Source organism: Notolabrus celidotus, chromosome 12 (genome assembly GCF_009762535.1).
Source record: "Notolabrus celidotus isolate fNotCel1 chromosome 12, fNotCel1.pri, whole genome shotgun sequence".
In the NCBI taxonomy this organism is placed as follows: domain Eukaryota; kingdom Metazoa; phylum Chordata; class Actinopteri; order Labriformes; family Labridae; genus Notolabrus; species Notolabrus celidotus.
Genome location: NC_048283.1, coordinates 737,343 through 747,718, shown reverse-complemented (window position 1 = coordinate 747,718; position 10,376 = coordinate 737,343). Strand labels below are relative to the sequence as shown.

The following is a 10,376-nucleotide window of genomic DNA, read 5'->3' as shown; positions in this document are numbered from 1 at the left end:
AGTTTGTGATATTGGAGGCATTACTCACGGACCAATCGAAGCAGTCTGTGCACAAAGGGAGGGCTCTGATTGGCCGAGCGGTTTGAGGCGGGGATGTGAGGGGGCCACTTTGGTGACGTCACAAAAACAGAAGGGGTCAGGACATTTAAGCGCTGCTTTAGGTTGAGCGAGGAAACAAGGCCCCCGAGCCAGAAGAGTGGCGTCTTTGTTCGGAGTTGGCGTAAACCCGCAGCTGGATTTTCTTCAACATGAATTTCAAACTGTTGGCTGGTTCGTCTGAAATCAGTCACATGAAGTCAAATCAAGGAGCGTGAGGAAGGCTTTTATCAATAACTTTTTCATCTGCTTATTATAGGTTCTGAAGCCAGCTCATGTCACGTCGCCTGCGGCTTGAGAGGATGGGTAGCCTTAGGGGTTGGTTGTTATCTTTGGTTATCTAGCTGTATGAGTGATGTACATTCTTCATAAAGCTAGATAACCGAAAGTAACAAGAATCCCATTACACTCCTGAAAAGGCATCAAGACCCCAAACGCAACTCCCTTTAAGAGAATGCAAAGTTTGCAACGAGAGCTGGAAGACGAGGGGAGAGGACGGAATTAAAAGGAGGCCGGAGCCGGATGCACAAAAAGGTAAGGTACATGATTATATGAGTGTGTGTGCATGTGTGTGTAAGGATGTATCAATGCTTGCTCTTTCACTCCATCACCATTTAGACAAGCAGAATATGAAGGTATAGGCATGAAACAAATGGGACATGGTCGCCCATATTCCCCCTCCGCTCCCTGCAGCCAGTGGCAGTGATCCATAGCTGTACGGATGGTGCAACAGGATCACTTTTAATCTAATAAGCCCCATGATCCTTGTGTGTGTGGCTGCATGCAGAAGCTTAGCCATAGTATCACATGGCTGGGAGTGACAGGCTTGCTGAAAGGGACCCATGGGTGGACTTTGACAAGAAGTTTAACAAGTCGGTATTGGCTAATCAGTTTGGTAGCCAGTTTACTCAATGCTCCCTTTCACTTGGTTGCATGAATCCTGGCATCTTTGGCACTAAGAGGACATGCAATATGAGAAGAATGTGGGTCCTTTATGTCACAGGAGCTGCATAGCGTGCTATGAATTATACATATGTTCTGACTTGGATGGGATTGTGTGAGTTAAGAATGCTCCCTCCGAGTTAATCCGGGATCCAAACTCCCCGCCGGCACCTAAGCGAACTGACAAAAAATTTGTTTGAGGCCAATTTTGTTAAGTTAGCTGTTGTTGATTTTTTTCCTCCTTCCCACCTACTCCTTTCTCCCTCCTGCATAAAGGATGTTTGATTTGGGGTCCTGGCCGTTGTTTGATTTGACGTGACAGTTGGCTTGGTTGTGAATGGGCCGTGGCAAAGCCTCCATTGCAGGAGGTGCTACCATGTGGAAAGGCCTGATGGGATATCTCTGAATGCTGCTGTGTGCGCACAAGGCAAGGCGAGAGGGAGGTGAGGGGGGGGGGAGTGGTCCAGGGGCAATCAAGCAGAAAGTGGCCCCAGTGACGAGATCCACGAGCAGGACCCCGGAGAACAATCTGAGCCTGAAGGTTCTCTGCAGCGGGGCTCACGGTGAGGAGTAATTGGTCAATCAGATCTTCAACCTAGAGGCCTCTGATGGCTGATTGAAGGTGTGATTTCTTTTCTGCCCATCAAAGCTGGAGGGTCGCCCCTGCTGGGAGAGGCCGCTGAGGATTGTTCCCGAGGTCTCGAGGCTTTGGAGGTACAAATCTGACGCTGAACTCCTGTTGTATATTCCTCCGGGCAGTTTGATGTCCCAAACATCACTCTCCCGTTTGGGTACATTCGGCTTGACACGGTACAAATTTGAGAGGGGTGAAGTGAGATTCCTAAAGGCTTGCATGGCAACCTCAACTCACAGTGTCAATCTTTCCAAGCCCTGCAGTTGTGCCTGCCTGCTTCATGCCTGCTTCCTGCCTGCCTGCCTGCCTGCTGCATTGCAGGTGCCGAGTGTGACATTTGAGCTCTGGGCTCAGCGAGAAAGAGTGAGGAAGGAGCGCCTTGACGAGAAGTGACAGCCTGAGATGTCCTCCTCTTGGACGGCACGCTTGTACCTGGACTCCTCTCTATCGTGCAAACATGACATTGTTGCAAATGATACGTGAACCATGCACTCCTCTTTGCACATTTGTAACATTTACAGGGAGATTTTCCTCTCTCTTCCTTTCTGTGTCAGTTGCAACACTGGGGCTAAATGGGAACTGAAGTCGTGGACAGATTGTGTTTATACCCTAAGCAGTGCCCTGGGAGACGCATGTCATAGTGCAAATGCTTTGTGCTGGCTCCGTGTGTGGCACAGTTATATCGCTAACACTCCACACAGGGGACCCCGATGGAGAGACTGTCTTAGCTTCTGCCTGCCTGAAAGTGGCACAGAGATGGGAGAGCTCCCTAAAAACCACCTTAGGGCTTCTTGCTCTCTCTCTCTCTCTCTCTCTCTGCGTCCCATGGCAGGGTCTGAAATAGAAAGAGAGAGGGTAGAGGAGGAGGAGGAGGGTGGTGGGTTTGTCTTAGCTCTCATGCACTAGGCAAGCAGATTTAGACTCCAAGTGTCAAATAGAAAAACAGCCATTGTGGCCGGGTCCTGCTCGGCCCCCCCCCCACCAGTAGACTTTACAGTCAATAGAGCTAGTCCACTTGTCACTGAGGGACAATGCACCCCCTTTGCCTCCCTTTCACCCCTGCCGGGTCCAAGCAGCCAGACAGTTTTCTGAATAAGACCCAGTGATTCCTGCCCCCTTTTCTCTGCCTCTCTTTCTCTGGATGGAACACACCAACAGGGTTTGGAAAATGGCTTCGCTGTTGGGCTGGAGCACAAGGCCAGACCCTGTTATTTTCGACAACGAAGGCATTCCCCTCTTACCTCCTTTTGCCCTCGCAGGGAAATGAATGTATCTCGCAGAAGTCAATGGGCCTCCCCGGACAAAGGAGATTAAGTTTGGCAACTTAGCAGTAACAGGTGTACCGTGCTCGGACCACACGGGGGGCGGCTGCTGTTGTCTGACCCTGCTGCTCTGTTTGCCTCCCCGTTGGTTTGGAGTTGTTGGAGATAAAGATGAAATTTGCTTTGTGCTCCCACACGACAAGAACCCCCTCAGACCTTGTCAACCCTAAGTTGTCGTTGGGAGTGTGTTTTGGCCGAGCCGTCTCGCTCCGGCCCTCTTATCATTTCGGCTGGCGTTTGAAAAACGGCGCTCGGCGTTTGCAACGTTTCTCCGCTGATTTGCTGAAGTTGTCTCCAAAGGGAATCTGCAGATATCTTTAGATCTGGAGCCGTGCTCACCCAAGGGAGCGAGTTAAGGGTAAACAATGCGGGCACAGAGAGGAAGAAAGAAATATCAGAGGGAGTGCAGCACAGCACTGAGGCATGAATACATTTTCACATTTAGAACTGAGACAGTGATGTTTTAAGAGGGGAAGTATCTTTCAAAGAGAATGAGTGAAGCCTTTTCTTTTCCGTTCCCTCAGTATTTTCAGCCACAATAAATCGAGCCATTCAGCAGCAGAATAAACAGAGACACTCTCAGAGCCGGAGCAAAACAGTGCGTGCATTTGTTTGTTTCAGTCGTTAATAAAGCTTTTACCGAGAGCCTCGGCCCTCAGAAAAAAAAAAAAAAAAAGCCCATTCTGGTGAAATGACTTGGCAAAGCATCCGATGGAGGGTCTGTTCAGACTGAAGCTGCTCCCGCTGCCATTGTCTCGCTCTCTCTCACACACCTACGAGTCCGGAGTGAGCACACAATTTCATTGTTGCGTGAGCTGTTAATATCAGAGGCTTCACAATAGAGCCCATTCGACATATTTGCATAAGGCACTTTTCCAACAAGGACCCGGAGAGGGCTTGAAAGCTGGCCCACTCCAGTGCCAATGGCAAAAAAATGTCAAGTGCCAATTAGGAGAGGTTTGCCACCATTCAGCGGTACCCCACCCCTGTCGTCCCTTCTCCTCCCTGCTTACCCACCCCAACTCTCTCACACTCCAAGTCACCCCTGTTTTTACCACCTTATTCCATTTTCACTCATAGTCTTCCCCTACTGACACCCAGAGACAAAAGCTGGCTCCCTCCTCGGCCGGCTAATGGAGGATCCTTTCTGCCGGGGCTCAGAGTATTATCAGAATCAGACAGCGTGCTCTGTTCGCCGATTAGTCAGCTTTCTTTGTTGATTTCTTTGAATAGAAGGGTTCGTGAACTGTGCGGCTTAACCTGCGAGATACAGACTCCACCTGCCAGAGAATATTGAACTCAGCAAGCTGGTTACATTGTGCTGCTTCAGTTCAGACTCGCAGGTTTGCACGGGCAGGTGTGAGGGAAGGGTTTTTGGTGACGCTTTTAGACGTGACATCCACGGTGGTCAGTGTGTGCTGCTGATAATAACATTTAGCCTCTTTAAGAAGCCACTCCTGCTTTATTTTCACACTGATGCACCAACAAAAACAGAGAGGCTGTTTGAGTACGAGTCAGCTGTTAGGGCTGAGAGAGACGCACAATAACACCCACAGTCTGCTACATGGAATTCAAGCTAGCTTAACTTGTGTCAATAGAGCTGAACAACTGCAGGGAAATGTGGCATTATTTCCTCTGATGCTGTACACTCACAGGAATGTAGAGCATCACCCAGTGTCCTTGAGTTTTTTTTTTTTTACATAGCGTGTGTTTACGTTAGCAGAGCTCGAGCTACAAAAGGCAGAGACATCAGACAAACAGAGAGAACGTAAAACGGCGAGGGGTGCGGCAAATTAGAGGCAAAAAAATTAAGTGGTAGACACAACAAAAGAAGGTAATCGTGTTTGTCCAATTGGGCTAGCGTTGTTTTCCACAGAGCGTTTACCTAACTTACCGCCTCCTGCCACTCAAAAGGATTTCTCTCTTGTCCCCCCTTTTTCTCTTTCATTCTTTCATTCAATCTCTGTGTCGAGTTTTTTTTTTCTTTCCCACCCTTGATTCTCAGATGGTTGGATCTGATTTGCATGCATTTGCATAATGAAAGTCATTTGCATGCTCAGGGGCAGACTGTACCATGAGAACAGACATGAAAAGGTGTGAGCGTGTGCATGCATTCACGTGTGTGTGTGTGTGTGTGTGCGTTCGTATGTATGCGTGAACTGTACATGTGCATGTTGATGGATAAACCAGGTTCTAAAAAAGCGTCCTCTGATTTCTCCTGTCCTGTTTTCTGTGCAGGCTCACCACCACCAGCACCAGCAGCAGCAGCAGCTTCACATCACTGAAGGAAAGCTGGCAAAGGAGACTGAAAAAAAGAGAAGAAGGAGGAGGAGGGGTTGCTGTTGATTCTGCCCTCCCTCTCTCCTCGCCCTCCTCTGCATCGCCTCTTCCCTCCTCCTCCTCCTCCTCCTCCTCCCTTCCTCCTTCGCTCCATCCTCAGCAGACTGCCCCCTTTTTCCTGTACGACGAGACGCAGCCCGCGCCACCATCTTAGAGCAACACTGGCATGAAATGGAAGTGGAGAGCCCAGTCAATGCAGGTAACTCCGAACCCCACTGCGCCCGCCATGTTGCATCCCTTCCATCGGCGCCACCCCCACCGACCCCTCCATCCTTCTCCTCTTCCTCCTCCTCCTCCTCGTACCCTCGCTTCCCCCCCCTCTCCTTTTCCCCAGAAAACTATCGCCTCCGTTTTAATCACCTCGGATATTTTTGTTAATTGCATCCTTCACACGGATGGGCGGAGGGGAGGGCGAGCTGATGTGGGCGGAGCGTGTGTTGTATGTGTGTTCACATTAAATCACTCTGCCTCTCAATGCCTCTCTCAGGAGGCTTTCAGTGGGCATCTGTCCTCTGCAGCGCCATGTTTTCTTTTCCCCCCGTTTGGGAATTCTCGTGCCATCCTCGCTCGCACGCGTGTGCCCCCCGACATGGCGGCGGCGACGGCGTCTGCCATTTTGAGAGAACACAGAGTCGCAGATCACACCGCAGGGCTCTTACAAACTCTCACATTATTGAGATCATCAATGTGCAGAAGTGCTCCTCTTCCTCCAAACAAGGTCACAAGAAATGTCATGAAGAGCTCATCTTTGAGTGTAACGCCATCATACCCGTAAGACACCATGCATTCTCGTACAGGAACACTGCAGCAGAGAGAGCAGGCGCCTGATATCACAGAGGACGAGGTGAAGAAGTGACACAGTGGAAAGTCTCAGCTCTGGAAAGCCTCTCTTTGTGCGAGTGGCCGGTGTTGGAGGGCCGTCGGCGCTCAGACAAGTCAAGTATTGTTCTCCCTGATGCGAGCTCGTTACACAGCGCTGCATTATTCCAACCGAGGAGCTCCCAACTTTGAAAACCGCTTAAACCAAAACACCAATTAGCATCGGCTGGGCTTGATTAAGCAAGGCAGCGGGGTAAACAATGCACGCCATTGTCCCCGCAACAGAGAGACCTCCCTTTGTTTGTGTGTGTGGTGTCGAGGTCAGAGAGATGATGCTGATGCTAACTTATAGTGCAAAGAGAGGGGATGCTAACACCTCCAGCTGGGTCAAGGTGAGAGGGCGCAATCCCAAACTCATCGATGAGTCTTTGCAGCAGAATCTCTCAGCACCGGTTTCTAATATTTACACACCGAACAGTGAGTGGTACCAGTTTTTAAAAGGAGGTCAAACCAAGCGTTCTGCGTGTTTGTATTTTCGATGATGCTGCTTTAAAAGCGGAGGCGTCGCTTGGCTTTCCTGAGAAGTGCTGCGGTAACTGTGTCAAACCCAAAGCGCACTAATCACGGCAAGGCCTCCATAAACAGGTGGTAGATTGAGCAGAAAGGGGGCCGGGGCCGCTCTCAATTTACTGTGTAAATTATGCAGAGCCCAAAACAATGCAAACAGTAGACAGTGGAGTGGCTGGCGTTGGCTAATGAGATGATGAGAAGCCTGGGAGGGCTGGGAGCTCGTCGTAGTGGTGAGGGGGTGGGCACGGCCAGCAGCTTGTGTCTGGATCTGTGTGTGTGTGTGTGTGTGTGTGTGTGTGTGAGTGAGGGTCTTTGGGCAGGGGAGCAGACACTGTCCCGTCTGCACCAACCCCAGTCGTCAGCACCCCTCCTTGCCCAGACTGAGACCTGCAGAGGGAGGGGAGCAGGCAGGCAGGCAGCTGGGGCACCCTGCCCCCATTGCTCCACCAGCCTTGGGAACCTCTGTGGCAGGGGTCCCCCGCAACACTGGCACGTAATGGGGCCCCCTAAAAAAAAGTCTGGCCGCAACCCCCCACCACATCACCACCTCCTCCTCCCTCTTGTCTCCCCGTCCACCCCTCCCGCCGTAATGTGAGGCTGGGGGCCTGGGAAGGACTTCAAGTTCACGGCCAGACCTCCTATTGAGCTGACAGCCTGACTGTTTGCTCAATTCGGCTCCCTATTCAACGCCGTCCTGGAGGAGGAGGGGGGTGTCGAGAAAGGGCTGGGGGGGACACACCGTGGCACTGTGATAGCTATTCATTCAGCAAAGGGGGAGACAAGTAAAGAGCGGGGGGAGAGAGTGAAGAGGGACGGGGGTGGGAATAAATAAAAAGTGAGGAATCCCGGCTCAAAGTTTGCTTTGAGCGGTGTGCGCCTCTCTCACACTCTTTTACACTCTTAATTACCGGCGCCTTCCACTTTTCTCTAACTACACCCCTCCTCCCTCCCTCCTCCATCCCCATCACACACACACACTCCTCAACACACACACACACACAAAATCACAATCATTCTCATCATCCCCTCTATCCCCTGGTTTTATTAGGCCACATGCTGGGGCTGTAAATTTACCATTAACAAGCTTATTCACTGTAGTCCTCTCAACAAAACAAGACCATGATGCCAATAACTCAAAGCGACACCAATACCCCAAACTGCCTTTTTTTACACCACCACCCTCCGCTGTTAGAAAGCCACTCCCCCACCCTCCCTCCCTCCTTCCTTCCCTCCCTTCCTTCATCCCTTCACCTCTTCGGAGCGTGATGCTAAATGCCAAATCTAACGCCTAATATCTCGGGCGATGCTAATTAGAGCGCCGGTTTGTTGATTCCTGCAGCAGAATCCACCACGGCTGCATTACGGGGTCGCTTCGCACCCGCTGACCCGCTGTAATATTTTAAGTTGCTCGTCTGAGCTGCTTGAAAATGTAGCAGAGAAAAAAAAAAACAACCCAGATTGCCTTCTGAAGTCCATCTCAGCTCGGCTCAGGGTGCGTCACATGCTTCCTCTTTGTATTAGCAGCTTGTAGCGTACCAGGCTCCCCCCGTTATAAGGCCTTTCAACTTCAGCCTCAATCCTCAATCCCTCATCAGCTGCTGCAGCCGGCTGCGCTTAAACCTGGGCCAGATTTAGGGCACGGCGGAATCGCCCCCCATAGGTTATTTTCTCAAAGACGGCTTTTTCTTCGTCACTCACGCGTCTAATTGTTTTGACATTCACATGATTGCGTGTTTTTGGCTCACGAGGAGGAACCGGAGCCGTATCTTTAATGTCATCTTTCTCTTATTTTCACAGGTGAGATCTGGAGCTGAGGTGAGCTTGGGGAGGGACAGCGGGGACTCCTTCGTTCTGCAGCCAGGACGCCATGAGAACAATTGGGCGCTCACGTCTTGCACGCGACTCCTGCTGCTACTTTGGAGACCTCCGCTCTGAGTGATGCTGAGCGATGCACTATGTGACCCAACGAGGGCTGAGGAAGCATCAGGGTGGACTCAGACTTTGGGGAGGGATGATGAGCCGCTCTGCTGCAAAATTGTGACTTCTTATATATTATTGTTTGTATAAAATGTGTAAGAAGAGCAGACTGTGCTCGCTCATATGTGTACAAATTGTACATTTTTATTTGAATGCTCTTTTTCATCGTTTATATCCTCATGTGTTTGTGTCAGTAAATATTAACATACTCAGCTAACCTGTAGGTGATATTTGATGAGTCGTAGCCCACCTTTAGTTCCTTTCCCTCTTTGGTTTTAGTTGCTAGGACTCAGAGACACGTGAATGTGAGACCCACGGCAGCAGTGAATCAAACTGCACTGCGATTGGACGGCTCCGTGTGTCGGCTGACACAATGGCGAAGGAGTGAGCGAGCTGTCGTCTTTATACTCTATGCAACTGTTTCATCTTTACTTTGGTTCAATCCCAGACGGGTGGAGTCTTTTTCATCTCTCCTGATCTGTGTTTTTATTTTTGGGCTACCGTTTTTGGAAAGAAGCCTGCGTCCCCGTCGTTTAATGCACCGAGTGTGTGTGAGTGACTGATCTTACAGATCCTCCTCTTTGATTCTGAGTTTACATGGACTCACATGTTTTAAAACTCTAAGGTGTGTGTGTGTGTGTGTGTGATCAGCTGAGGGTGAGACATGACAAATACATCGGCTTCAACCACCGCCTTCATTTCCTGTCCTCACACACACTCAAACGCAATAAAGCGGAGGACTATCGCAGCCTAATTCATTCTATATTAATTTTCGGGAAGTGGCAAATTTTTTATTACGATTGATAATCTATGCAAATCTTTTAAATATGACTTTAAACAATCTACGTCTGCAGAGCTTCTTGCAATCGATTCAAGGGAGACTATCTTGGCCTAATTTAGAAAATGTATTCTTTTGATAATCATGAACATCCCAGTGCTCCAGACAATTACTTATCTGCCTGGATAAGCTTGAAATTATGTTTTTAATCTTTAAGAAAAAGAAAAAAAAAGTCTCTGATATCATGAAAAGCATGAATCGAGGTCTAAAATAATTAAATCGGTTGCACTAAATCTCAGATCAAACGTATCTCTCTCTCAGCTGTGCTTTCTGTGCAGCTTGTTTTATATAAGCAGCGATGTTTGTGTTATGCAATCTCTAATCGCTGTGGATGAGTGTTCACCACATGTGCCTTTTGTATGCAAAACTGTTGGAATACTAATAAAAGTTTACATGGAAAACAACGGACACATGCGTGTTGGGAGTGTTTGTGTGTCATGAGATGAGACGGCGGGGTCGTGCACAGACGAACGGAGAAGGTTGGAGAGTTTTGTCTTCACTCTGAGTGTAAATCAGAGATGTAAATATGTGAATATGTGAGCATGAAGGGAGACGGGGCGCTGAAGAGCTAAATATACACACACGGCTGGCAGCTTCTTTAAATGTTTGCTTTCTTGTGTCCGTCACGTCTTCAGAGAAATCAACCGCAACACAGATCCAATGAAAAATGTTACAGCCAAATAAAAAAAGATTATCACAACTCCTCTGAGATCAAACATTTCTACAAACACCATCAGGGATGTGGGTTTACTTCCTGTTCTGTTTGGCATCCAGACACTTTTCATTTGAAATGAATCAAACAAAAGACGCTCGGTGAGAAATCTTGACCCTGTTGTCG

At 49.2% G+C, this 10,376-nt stretch overlaps 1 long non-coding RNA gene across 1 annotated transcript; it reads left to right on the top strand.

Annotated features, from left to right (window-relative positions):
- Window positions 1-361: 361 nt before the first annotated feature.
- Window positions 362-9,942, top strand: LOC117823184. The gene is made up of 3 exons (XR_004633337.1): window positions 362-630; window positions 5,233-5,533; window positions 8,521-9,942. It is a non-coding gene; the product is annotated as an uncharacterized LOC117823184 (long non-coding RNA).
- Window positions 9,943-10,376: the final 434 nt, after the last annotated feature.